The sequence below is a fragment of the Phalacrocorax aristotelis genome, chromosome Z (genome assembly GCF_949628215.1).
Source record: "Phalacrocorax aristotelis chromosome Z, bGulAri2.1, whole genome shotgun sequence".
Lineage (NCBI taxonomy): Eukaryota > Metazoa > Chordata > Aves > Suliformes > Phalacrocoracidae > Phalacrocorax > Phalacrocorax aristotelis.
Window position 1 is genome coordinate 65,007,391 of NC_134311.1, and position 12,197 is coordinate 65,019,587.

At 36.3% G+C, this 12,197-nt stretch overlaps 1 protein-coding gene across 1 annotated transcript in view; it reads left to right on the plus strand.

Annotated features, from left to right (window-relative positions):
• Nucleotides 1-12,197, plus strand: part of HCN1 (hyperpolarization activated cyclic nucleotide gated potassium channel 1) — a 202,243-nt gene that overhangs the window by 11,111 nt on the left and 178,935 nt on the right. The window lies entirely within an intron of this gene.

Consider the following 12,197-nt stretch of genomic DNA (forward strand, 5'->3'; position numbering starts at 1 on the left):
GAATTTAAAATCTCTTGCTTCCCTTTAAACTGTCCTCTGTTCTTGTTTCCTAAAGGTAGATTTTCCTGAGGTCTGCCTGTATGTTGCGCTCTGTCATTCACATGCAGGCTAATTTTCTTTTGTTGAGAGATGATTCTCGTTAAGACAGGTCTGAGGAATACTCCTTCAGTGTTATACAACCTGTCAGTGTTATGCAGCAATTTCCACCCCCACCCCGCTCATTGCCCAGGACCATATGAACATGTGACTATGGTTGTTTCTGTCATTTCTAATCTGCAGCCAACTTTCACCTTCTTCACAGGCTAGACCAAATTTACCTTTCTGAGGAAGGGATGGGAGAGCTGCAGTGAACTTCCACTCCCACACTTGTTCCTCACAGTGCAACAGAGTTCATTCAGACTTGTTTCAGGGAGGGGGAGCTAGCTATATAGCTCAGGAGTGCAGGTACAATAAATCTGCATAAAATGGTAGGAGATGCTCCTGCTGGGGCTACTGATCTGTAATTCCATGAAGTGTGGATGAATAGCACCTCATCTTAGTGTTGAATATACATACTGATTTTATGCCACTGGCAAAAAGAGCAAATTAATATGATACTTAACTTGGTTTCATGTTTCCAGTACGAACTTTTCCATTTCTGGAATGGTTTTGAAAATGTTAGTTTCACCCAGTGCTCTGCATAGAGAATGCAAATCTCTAAGATGTTAGATGAAGATCTGAGGTGGAAGTCAGGAGCCTATCTTTGGATTCCAGAACGAGCCAGGGACCTAGATACTTGTAAGCATCTGAACTGTGTGCCTGAACATCTTTCAGAATTCCAGCTGTAAGGAGCTGTAAATGGTAAAACTGATTTTTAGAAAACGTCACCCATGGGTGCTCTGCATTTGCAGAACTAGTGTATCAGAACAATTTGAATGTGCTTCACGTTCCATTTCTTTCGTATTATGTATTTTGATTTGCAGTTTACAGATCAATATCTTTTCTAAGATTATGATGAAAAGTTCTGTTAATCTTTTTTCACCCTCAATTTCTTCCTGTTCTCCACCAATGAATTATTAACATCTATTTGGCTTTCTAATTATTACATATCTTTAGCTTAAATGTGTTTGAATAGTTTATAACTCACTGTCCTCCAAAAATGAAACATAAATATTTGGCTAAATTAAATTTTGTCTTTCTGAGGAATATTGGCTTGTGGCTAGAACCTCTTCTGAGATCTCCAAAGTGAAATGTTTTCATATGCTTTCAAGCCAGAAACCTATTCATTAGATTTAGACAACTTCATTTTGAGTGAATATGGATGGAAGATAAAGATGGACATCTGGTGTTTTATTCACCATGGTAAAGGAAGCTCTTTTTATTTTGCTGTATCAAAGCAACGGTCATCTGTCTGTATGGAAGTAAATAGCTTCCTTGGTACTTTTGCAGTTGTTTATAGTTCAGGTCATAGGTCCCTGACCAAAGTTTCTGAGTGCTTATTTTAGAGCTGCTTATCAGTGGCTACGATTATAGGCAACTTTACTTGCAGGCACACACTTTCCTCTGTCACCCTTAACCTGTACTGTGTGGCTGATCTCAAGAGCAGCACGGGGGCTGTGCCATTGTTAAGGAATATGGACTATTTTATCTGAACACCGAAAGGTGAGAGAAAGAATTTTTGTACCAAGAGACTTCAAAGTCAATTGTGAAAAACAAAACACTCTACCAAAATATAACGTGGAGAAGTGGATTATTAAATAATTCCCTTTCATATTTTTTCTGATTAATATTTATAGGTGAAGCATATAACAAAGCCTGTGGTTAAGTTTGAATATATTTTCAGCGCTTAATATCTTTATCAATCTTCTATTTTTCAGGCTGAAAACTGACATGTTTTTCTGAAGCTTAAAGTGATCTCTTTTTTTTTTTTTTCTTAAATAAAGGCAACTGTGGAGGAAAAAACCGTCATCTAATATAACTGTTTTGAATAACAGTTCTACTTTAGATGGTTCTGTTTTAATGAAGATGATAGAATAGAATTTTCAATTAATATGTATATTGATAACAAATATTTTCCAGAGGCTCAACAAGCATTTCAAACGACTAAATTAAAACAATTATTAACAAATACATTTCAAGCCAGTAATCTGCCATAACTCAGCAAATACTTTCAACGCATAGTTTGTAAATTTAATACATACTGTTTTTAGAACTGTATCTTGGCCATCTGTTTCAGTGTTGTATATACTCCATTTTTTAATTACACCCAAGCAACGGATATGATCTGCAGTGCTGCTGCTGGCAAAGGTGTACTGGAAGGAGGAAAGGCATCGCTGCATATAAAGGCAGTCTCTTGTAATATCGAGCATTCCAGGTTATTTCCTGTTTTGCAGATCAAAAAAACTTTCAATAAATAAGTATATACGTAGGTTGTTCTGTTGTTTTTTAAGACATTTGATTGTTTCCTTTTTTAAGAATAACCAAAGCCATTTCTCTGAAAAAAGAATTAATTTCCTTGTATTGAATTAAATTGCAAAAGGGCCATTCAGCTATTGCATTCCATTATGCTGACCAATGTTCATAAATGTCAGAGGCATATTTTACATCCCCAGGAAGTTGGTTTGTATTCCAAACCTTCACCCTTCATGGAGCTGCTCGCAGTGGCAGTGAGTGAGGTTTTGCTCAGGCCTGCATGCGTGGACATTGCTGGAGCATTAGAGGAGCAGAGGTAAAACTAACAAGATCACAGTTACTTTGGCCAATAACTAGAACATCTTTGAACATCATGTATTCTTTTTCTTGTTTGCTTTGTTTGCTTTTCTGGGTTTTCCTTTTTGTTTTAAACAAGCGAATATCAGGTCTATCTGATCACTGCTCTGTCTAGCTGCATAATTGGCAGATTTGTTTTGGCAATGTAGGCAGAGTGCTATGCTGTAAGAAGGATGGTAAGACTGGAGCATGCAGAGTGCCAATTAGGAAATTTAAAAAAAATGTTAAAATGACATTGTATTTACTTAACTACTGTGGAGGGCAAACGGCTAGCAGAGAGATCTGGGTACGTGCAGAATAATGAAGAAAACCTGGGGGTTTCTGAGTGTAGTTGGTATAGAGGGGGTGAAAACTGTAAAAACTGCATTTTATTTCTGGTAGGGAAAGGTGTTTTAATGTATGAAGTAAGAAATTTTATTTTGAAAAATAATTGAACTTCCTAGCTCAGCATTCTCCTTCCTACCCACTATTTAGTGCAGAGCTCCTGAGGTGTGTCACCCTGTAAAAGGGAAATCATAACAAATATGCATGGGGAAAGGTATAAGCAGGCTTGTGGAATATTACTTCTGTCATTTCTTAAAATATTTTGTGCAGATTGTATTTTCAATTAATTGATGTTTTAGATAAATTGATACAATGAATTTAGTTAATAAAATGAATAAAATAACAATTCAATAACCATGCTAACACAATCTTCAGTGCGTATTTTTGAGCATGTATGTGAATGTCTCCTGTATCTGTTCAGTAATCAAAACTGTTCAGCTCAGATGTTGGAAGTGCAGAGTAAATTCCATCCTCAGCTGGAAAGAATTTAAACCTGTATGTTTACTTTGCATAGTGCTTCTGGCACGGATACTTTCAATAACAGTATCATCCCTCAGAGTCATTCTGCTTTGACAGAGTGAAAAAGTGAGAACTCCTCTCTGGTCTAGTGGTTGCCTTCCCTGGGAAGAAGGTTTTGGTTCCTGCTCTAGTTTGGGGAAAGAGAGCAGGTTAGCAGCGTACCTTGCTTCAGGAGACACAGCATAGCTTGGGGGTAATGAATTTCCCAGAGAGGTGGGAGATCCTGGGCTCAGCGACCCACAGATAGATGAGGAAAGTTGAATGGATTTTCTTATGTGTTGGTGAGAGCACTAGGTATTGAGCTGTTTTGCAAAAAGGGGAGGCACATGACATGGCCATAATTATTTATCATGTTAACGCTGTTGTGAATTTGATCCTTCTTTTTCCGTTGCTTTTCTAAAAGTGTCTGATATATATTTTAATCCTATTTCATCAAAGTATAAGTAAAAATGAAGAAAATTATGATTTTTACAGCAATTCCTCAGTTTCTCATGTTATTTTCACAACAAATACAAGTTAATTTATTTTAAAAATACGTAAATATTTTAATTAGATTTAATTACCTTTTGAAGCAAATGGTTGACTGCAAAATGTTATAGTAATGGATTACAATAAAACAACTTACTGATTCTTAAAATGGTGCTTCTACTTATTTTAAAGGATTGAAATCTCTGTACTGTATTTTTATATTCAGAGAAACATAGGCTTTGAAGCCAAAGATCTGCCATAAATAATTGTAAAAGGGAATAATAATTTAACCTGATATATTTATACTATCTCAATTTCTTGTTCTTGCATTAGAATCTTGTACATCTGTGTAGATACATAAGAGTTGTATAAATATTCAGCCATGTATATTTGTTTTCACTCACAAGGTAAGGGTACAAAGTCTGCATATATAATCCATCAACTTGTTTCATACCTGTCAGTAGTTCTTTGATGCTTTTTCATGTCTCTGATTTTTCCCTTCATGAATTTGAAGACTCCCTGCTTTTTCAGTTTAAATATAGTGCCCAATCTTGCCTTCAGTGAACTTTTTCAAGAAATGGTACACCAAATTCTAGTAAATGAAAATTTATGTTTGAAGATGTTTGTTCGAACATACTGTGTCTTTGTACATTTATACACACAAAGCCAGTTTCACCTCTGATTATCAGAATGACATTGATAGTAGCAGTATATATGTCAAAAAACAGGAATCTTGGTGTCGTATGTGAACCAGGTTGATGGTCCTAGCCTTGTTGGTTTTTTGTTTTGTTGTTGTTTCTGTCAGAGGTATTTGCCTCAGAAAAACTAATTGTCCCAACTCATTTGGTGGTCAGAGGCCAGTCTCCTCACCGAACCCTGTAACTGAGGTCTATCAACAGCTACTGAGCAATGTCTTGCCCATCATCTCCTTTGCTTGAAGATAAGTAGAGAAAATGGACTTTTCCCCATCAGCAGAAACTTTAAAGATTATACTGATAATTGAGAGATGGAACTGATTAAAAGAAAAAAAATATTTATTAAACAATAGTGATATTTGTCTGGCATTTTTGGTTTTGCGAGGGGGTGTGGGTTAATTTACCTTTGTTTTCACATGATGCTTTGTTAAGAAGAATTACAGAAGGCTTCTCCCAATTTAAGCCTCTGAATTTTTACTTAGTATGGAGGCATCCTAAGTGTCATGTTTCTAAATGGCACTCTTGAAATTACTGTCACTACACAATTCTTAACGCAAGTGTTGCAACATGAGATATGAGATTATTTTGCAGCTGAAATATTTTTAGATATGTCTCTTTCAAACTTTTTCTCATGCCTGTAAAGTGGTAATTTCTAATTTGGGAATGTGAATGCACATTTTAAAGTGATCCACTATAAAAATATGCTGACACTTAAAGAATCAGTGTGTGGCAATTTGCGGTGAGGTTGGTGATAAGAAACTGAAACAAATCAGTTGGAGTCCCTGCACAAAATGTTGCCTGGTACTGAGAGGCTACGGTCTAACAGTTTGAAGGGGAGGGTAGATTTGAGGAAGATACTGTTACTTGTGCTGTGACCTGTGTTGGTACAGAAGAAATCTTGATGATCCGAAATGTATCTATTTTGATCAGCATACAGGTCAGAATAGGCTTTTTCCAGGAGAATATTCATTTGTGAGTCCTGACTTTTCATTAGAACTTTTTTCTAGCTGGTAGCTACCTGGACAGGAGCGCTACCCTGCTTTTCCACCAAGGAATGGGGCCAAAGAAAGGAGGAACTGTGTAAAGATCATTGAGTGCAAAAGCAATATCAGAGCTCCACTGACAACAGTGCACTGTTTTGCCCAAGGTTAAGTGGAAGTCAGGTTTAATTCCTTCTACTGCAGTTTAATAAGTTTCTCCGTAGGAAGAGCGACTGCAAACATCAGATGTATTCATGCACTTGTGGTAGGGGATTATTGGCTAAAACCAGAGAGACTCATAATTAAATAATACTGTATAAATTTCTTTGTCCTCTCCTTTCTCCCCTCCCACATGCAATGAGGGCAACATTACTCTTCTACCTTATTTCTCAGAAATCTGAGACTCAATGCATGTAAAATACTATGGAAACCTTAGACAGAAGCTATTGCACGTGTACTGAGAATTAAAAAGCTTTTGATAAAATACCTGCTGCCTAAATATTAGTCGAATTTACTGAAAATATACATATATATATATATTAGTATAATGTTAGTTAATGTTGTAGTCACTTTCCATGGACAGCACTGTGATTTTCTTTTCTAGTAATCAAGCCTTTGAAGCACTCAAGCTTTAAACCTAAACAAATTCTGTAACAAAAGCCTTTTCAAAATAGTAAAGTGCTGTTCATTGGCTTCACTGGGTTCTGATCAGGTCTCCTGAGAGCTGCATTTATCTAATCATCTGTCTTGTGCATAGAATCACAGCTGAGCAGCAAATTGCAAATCTCCACTGCTAAGTGTGTTTAGTTATCAGATAAAACTCATTAAATCTGTTTGAAATTGTGCAAGGTTTTAATTTTTAGATACGTTCTATGGCTATATAAAAAAGAAGATTCAGAACTGCTGGATTTTATTAATCTGTCCTAGAATTCCTTTTCTGCTATGGGTTAGGAAGTTGCATCAATGTTTAAAAAATAACAGCAAGGGACATAAATTGGATCTCTAAGTATATATGGCTAACCTTGAAGGGAAGGACTTCAAGATTAGTCTGAAATCAAATGAAGATTTCTTGTGGTCTGAAAACTCAATTATTGTCTTTTTTTTTTATATGCTTTTAGTCTGAATCAGAATGAAACCATTAAGCTGGAAGATTCCCAGTCCAGCACTGCTCATAATTCAGGCAGGGAAACAAGAGTTTTCAGAACATCAGCCTGTGCCTCATCCCAGACTGACTGTTTTCAAGCAGGTAGAGAAAGCCTTTTTGCCGCTTCAGCATGTTACTTAGCTAAGTCAGTGAAAGGTCATTAAGCTTGATATGTATTAGGTTAAAAAAAAGAATAACAAATAATTGATGAAATTTTCACATGAGAAGGTTTCACAGACTTCTACTTAATAATATTTCCACCCATCAACCGATGCTTTTAGTACTCTACTGTAGTGTGTGCTTTACGATTGAAAGGGGTGACCCACAAAAGGGACTTTGTTTCAGTGTTGCAAGATTCCTCGTTTGTGTTTACTTGGCATAAGTTAACAAAACAGAAAAAAGAATGTAAATCAACAATTTCAGGAGAATGGTTTCTCTTGTAAACACAAACCCATTTTTTTGCCTTCTTAAAGCTTTGCAAAATTAAGTACATTCAGATGAGGAAAGTTTTATCCATAAAGAGGGACAGCACAACTGCAGAAGTAACCTGTTTGCTAGCGCAAAACTGTCGGATGTAAAGAAGTGACACATCACTGGACATTTTAATGCATTGATATTAATGTGATTGATTACAGTAAATTTTAAGTTTGGAAATATTAGAGCAAAAAAATTCCTGCTGAGCCAAAATCACAGAAACATGCAACGATAGATTTACAACGTTTAAGCAGAATTTTTTCCATGGAGGATGTTGAATGCAATATTTCTTGTTAAATTAGAAGGAATTTAATCTTTAATTTGTATGCCTTCTCCCAGAAGCAGCATGTTTTCCTCTAGGTGTGCATATGTGTAAGAGAGAGACGGGCAGAATGAAAACGGATAGCTGGGCAGAAGGGGATATCCTCACTTTCAGGTTGTGAAAAAGAAATGCTGATGATTTTTTCCAGAAAGTTTTCAAGCACAGACACCTGTGCAATCATGAAAAGAATTTGGGTCCCCTGAAGAAAACCCTCCCTTTTTCATCCTCCTGTCCTTTCCAACACATCCCAGTAATTATCTGCAAGTTGCAGGTGTTTTCAGGCATGTCTAGCTTTGCTCTCTCTTACTAAAGGAGTAAGAGTTGCACAGCAAGAGAAAGATGGCATGTCCTATGAGAATCAAATTCTGACATGGATAATACGAAGTTTAGTGCTTGTTACAGTGAGTTGTAACAAAGTTTTAAATTGCTGTTTTTTCTGCTGAGATTGTTTTGCTCTATACAGGGCATTGATTTCTCTGTTAGGTAAGCTGATGATCCATGACAGCAGAAGAAATAAAGTTGCGTTTGAAGGGGAGATAAAAAAGTCAGTGTTCATTTCACAGAGCATCTGCTAGTCAATCAAAATATTTAAATAAAGAGGAGGCAAGTTTTCTATGGAAAGCTTGTGAAAATCTTCTACAGTTCCTGATTCTCTGAATGTGTAAAGTGAAATCGTGTCAGATGCATCAGGCTTGGTTTGAAAGATATTTTACACTCAATTTGAATCAATATATTTTTCAAAGACCTTATACTTTATAATGTGGCTGATCAGTATTTGTGACTGAATTTAATGAAGTTTTACTGATGTTTTGCTCTTTTTTTATTAAATAACCAGACTTTTATATCTTTCTGGAAACTCAGAATACTTAATCTTAAGCAAAGCCCTGACTGGTCTCTAGCCTGAATTCACAGCACTCAGTGTCTTAGAGATGCTACGCTCTGCTGTGTGGTTTGTGAGACCACTGACAGCTTCTTCTGGGTCAGTCTGGGTGTACTGTAAGGATAAGCATGTATCAGACTACACTGATTCAAGGACACTGAGACTGCTGTGTCAATCGGCAGCAACCAGGAAATAATAAAGAGAGCAAATCTGAATGACCTTTACAGAGTTGTATATGCAGGAAATTATGGAGTAGAGATTAACTGATTTGAAGCTGAAATTTCCTTCTGTAAGACTCAGTTTGCTTTGGGTTGGATATATGAAGTGGAAAATAAAATGCCTGTTAGAATTCATAGTGCCTATCATTATTAAGCTTAGTGCAAACAGAGTAATTAATGCTAAGTTCTTTATCGCTGCTTGGGTAGGCACTCATTTTGAACAGACTGTTCATCCTATTCAGGATAGCCTGTGGCAATAAATAAACCACCAAAGCTTCAATACCATGTTCCAGAACTGTAAAAAACACCATGTTATTACTGTAAGTTTTGAAAGTATAGTAGATAAATTATGAATGAAAAGATCACTGAAAGAGGGCTCTGAATCAAACTGGTTTTATTTTGAGAATACCAAAGTAATTATTAGTGTATATTTTTTAATTTCCATATAAAAGAGTTCTTTAAAATGTAGAACAAATATGCTTTTTTAATACTTTTTTAATATTTGAAGACTTTTTTCACCTAGAGATGTCAAACCTCAGATTCATTTAGAAGCATTTAAGAAGGTTGCAGGATTGGTTCAGTGTGGGACGGTGCTAATCTCTACCTTCAGTTAATGGCAACTAGAGGTAGCTGTACTGAATTAGCTGCAGAGGAGCAGTGGACTCTATAGCTATTTACTACGGGGCTAAGGTCAATTCTTGCTTCTCATTATGAGCTCTGAAAGATCTCATTACTCCCAAGCTCTTATTCTTCTAACTTTCTTGAAAATTTTGTGTCATAGACCTATGTCTTCCTTGCTTTTTGTCAACTTTTCATAATACCTTAAATTAATCTGGAACCCTGAGATTCTAAGTTTTAAATTTGTAACCACCCTCACTGGGCAGGGTGTGTGTGGAAGAAGTAGCAAAAATAAATAATGCTAAAAATAGCTGAAAAAAAGGGCTACATCTGTGTCTCAATAGCAAGTCCTTGCACTGTCACGTGAAGTTTTTCTGCTTGCTCTTGGTTACATGAATAGTAGGATGTTCTGAACCGGTAGGGAAGGAACGCATTGTATTACTTTCTCTGCACAGGTCACAGAAGGGCATTACAGGGAGTTGCATCTAGTTTTTCTCACGTGAAAGAAAAATATCATATAACACAGCCAACATAATGGCATTTGAAAACATTTTCCTAAAAGAAAATGATTCATTTCTGAATGAAAAATAAATCATATTATAATAAGAGTTTTTCTTACTAACTAATCTGCTTATACTATATTGTGGGCTAGAATCCAAATACAAAACTGGTACAATCTCATAGTCCTTAGCATTCAATCTTATTTTATTACTGAAACCCTAACACTACCGCTTTTGCTGACATTCAACATCAGGAACTCCGGTGTGTTTTGCATAATCACAGTACGTAATGATCCTTTAAACTGTGGATTAGTCTAGGATAAAAACACCTGGTTCTGTATTATATTTTATGTTGGCTGGGTGGCTGGTTGTTGTGCGGATTTGGTTAGCCTTCGTTGCATAACCGCTCCCTGTGCTGGTGCAATGTGAAGGTCAATCTGAAAGCAAGAAATGCTTTGCTTAGGAGTGAGCCACACATACAAGTACACCTCTTGTGATTATCTCCTAGTTTTCCACTCATTTTCAGGATTCCTTGGAGGTGTTTATTCTCCCGCAACAGTTTTGTGAAATATTTTGGTCAATAGCATTGTAAAAGTGTGGTAATTGTACGTGTAGATCATACTATCAGTGATGTATGAATTTAGTGGTTCCTTCTGTGTGGTAATTCTAGATTCCTGAAAAGGAATCTAGCACAGCAAGAAGCCTCTTACATGAATTTAAAAAAATAAGAGAAATTTGGAACTTTTTTATTCACAGATAAGGTGAATACTATCACATGCTAAGCAAAAATACATACAGCCTGGGTAAAACTGAATATTTATAGCACTTAGCATTCACATTTATTGTAAGACTGAAAATGTGCAAGACATAAATCACATTGTGGTACACAGGGAATTACTTGTAAAGTCTATTTAATGCAATTTCTGAGTATCAGTTAAATGTACTTTGCCATTTACTCTCTCAAATGATAGCCAAGCCTAATTTCTGTACGTTTATTTTGGAGTAAAGAATTTTAGAACTGGGAATTCTCATGCCACTTGCAATCCTATGCTACTCTTCCTTTAGTGTGTTTTACAGTTACAGTTAATTATTTATATTATCAGATCAGCAATTTGTAAACGCAGAAGTATTTTCACTGATAAACATGAAATAAAGGGTATTTATAAACCTGGATTATTTGGCAAATACAGGAAGCAGTCTCTGAAATATAATGTATTCCATATGCCCTGTGCAAGTCTGGCAAATAGTAAACTCATGGTTCTGAATAGTTTTGTGACAATTTAAACTATTGTTATTGTTGATTGCCATGAACCTCTACCAAGATGAGGGTGTTTGTTGCATGTCCGGAGGCTGGTGCTAGTGTGATGAAAGTGGCCTGGAAGTCAGATGGCATGCCCATCACAGGTCCACTGTGCGAGGCCCCTGTGACGGTGGGCTGGACCAGGGAGATAGTTGTGGAGCCATTGCTGCCTCAAGTCCTCTAGAAAAGTCAATGAGTCCATGGGGACTTGTCTACTGGTTTCTGTGCCTAAATCAAGTTTAGTTGAACAGATCATGTTCTCAAGCAGAACAAGAGGTCATGCACTGGGTTCAGGCTTTCTCAAGTTCAGTTTCAGTTCTTTCATTGAACAAGAATAACTTTCTTCAACAATTTAATACTTAAGAGTTATAATAATTTTCTTAAAACCTGTTGGATATATACTGCCATCCCCTGCAAATCTTCCGTCATGATAGATGTATATTCTATGCAACAGGTGCATTTACTCACCGTTTCTAGAATAGATACTTGGGTTATGAGCCTGGCTGGAGTGAAATGGTGAAATGTAGTACCCATTTCATACCATGCAAGTTGCAGCTATTATTGTCCAGACTTCTTAGCTAGCTCTGAAAGAAGATAGACTATGAGGCAGTAAAAATGCATGAAAGTTCAATTCAGGTTGTAAAAGCGGATGAAGGTTTTGACGTTGTCTAATTTTTGTTTCTATTTTTTGCTTCAGTGCTTTTTTCTCTTCCTGTAATGTTATTCTAGCACTGTAATGATATGAGTACATTTGCAAAGAGATACTTATATTAAATATGTTATCTGTCAGATTGGGTTTCCATTTGGATAGAAACCTTAAAAAATATTGCATTGCTGAAGCACTTCTGATTGGCACCAGAAATCAGTTTTAGTTGTATAAACCCACTGATAGGTTTTGACAGGAGTCTAGATAAGTCTACATGCACACCTTTCAGATATGCCATCGATTGATAAGCCATAGTACTGTCTTTATACTAGATGTGTATTCTTGAGAAGGAAGGCACATA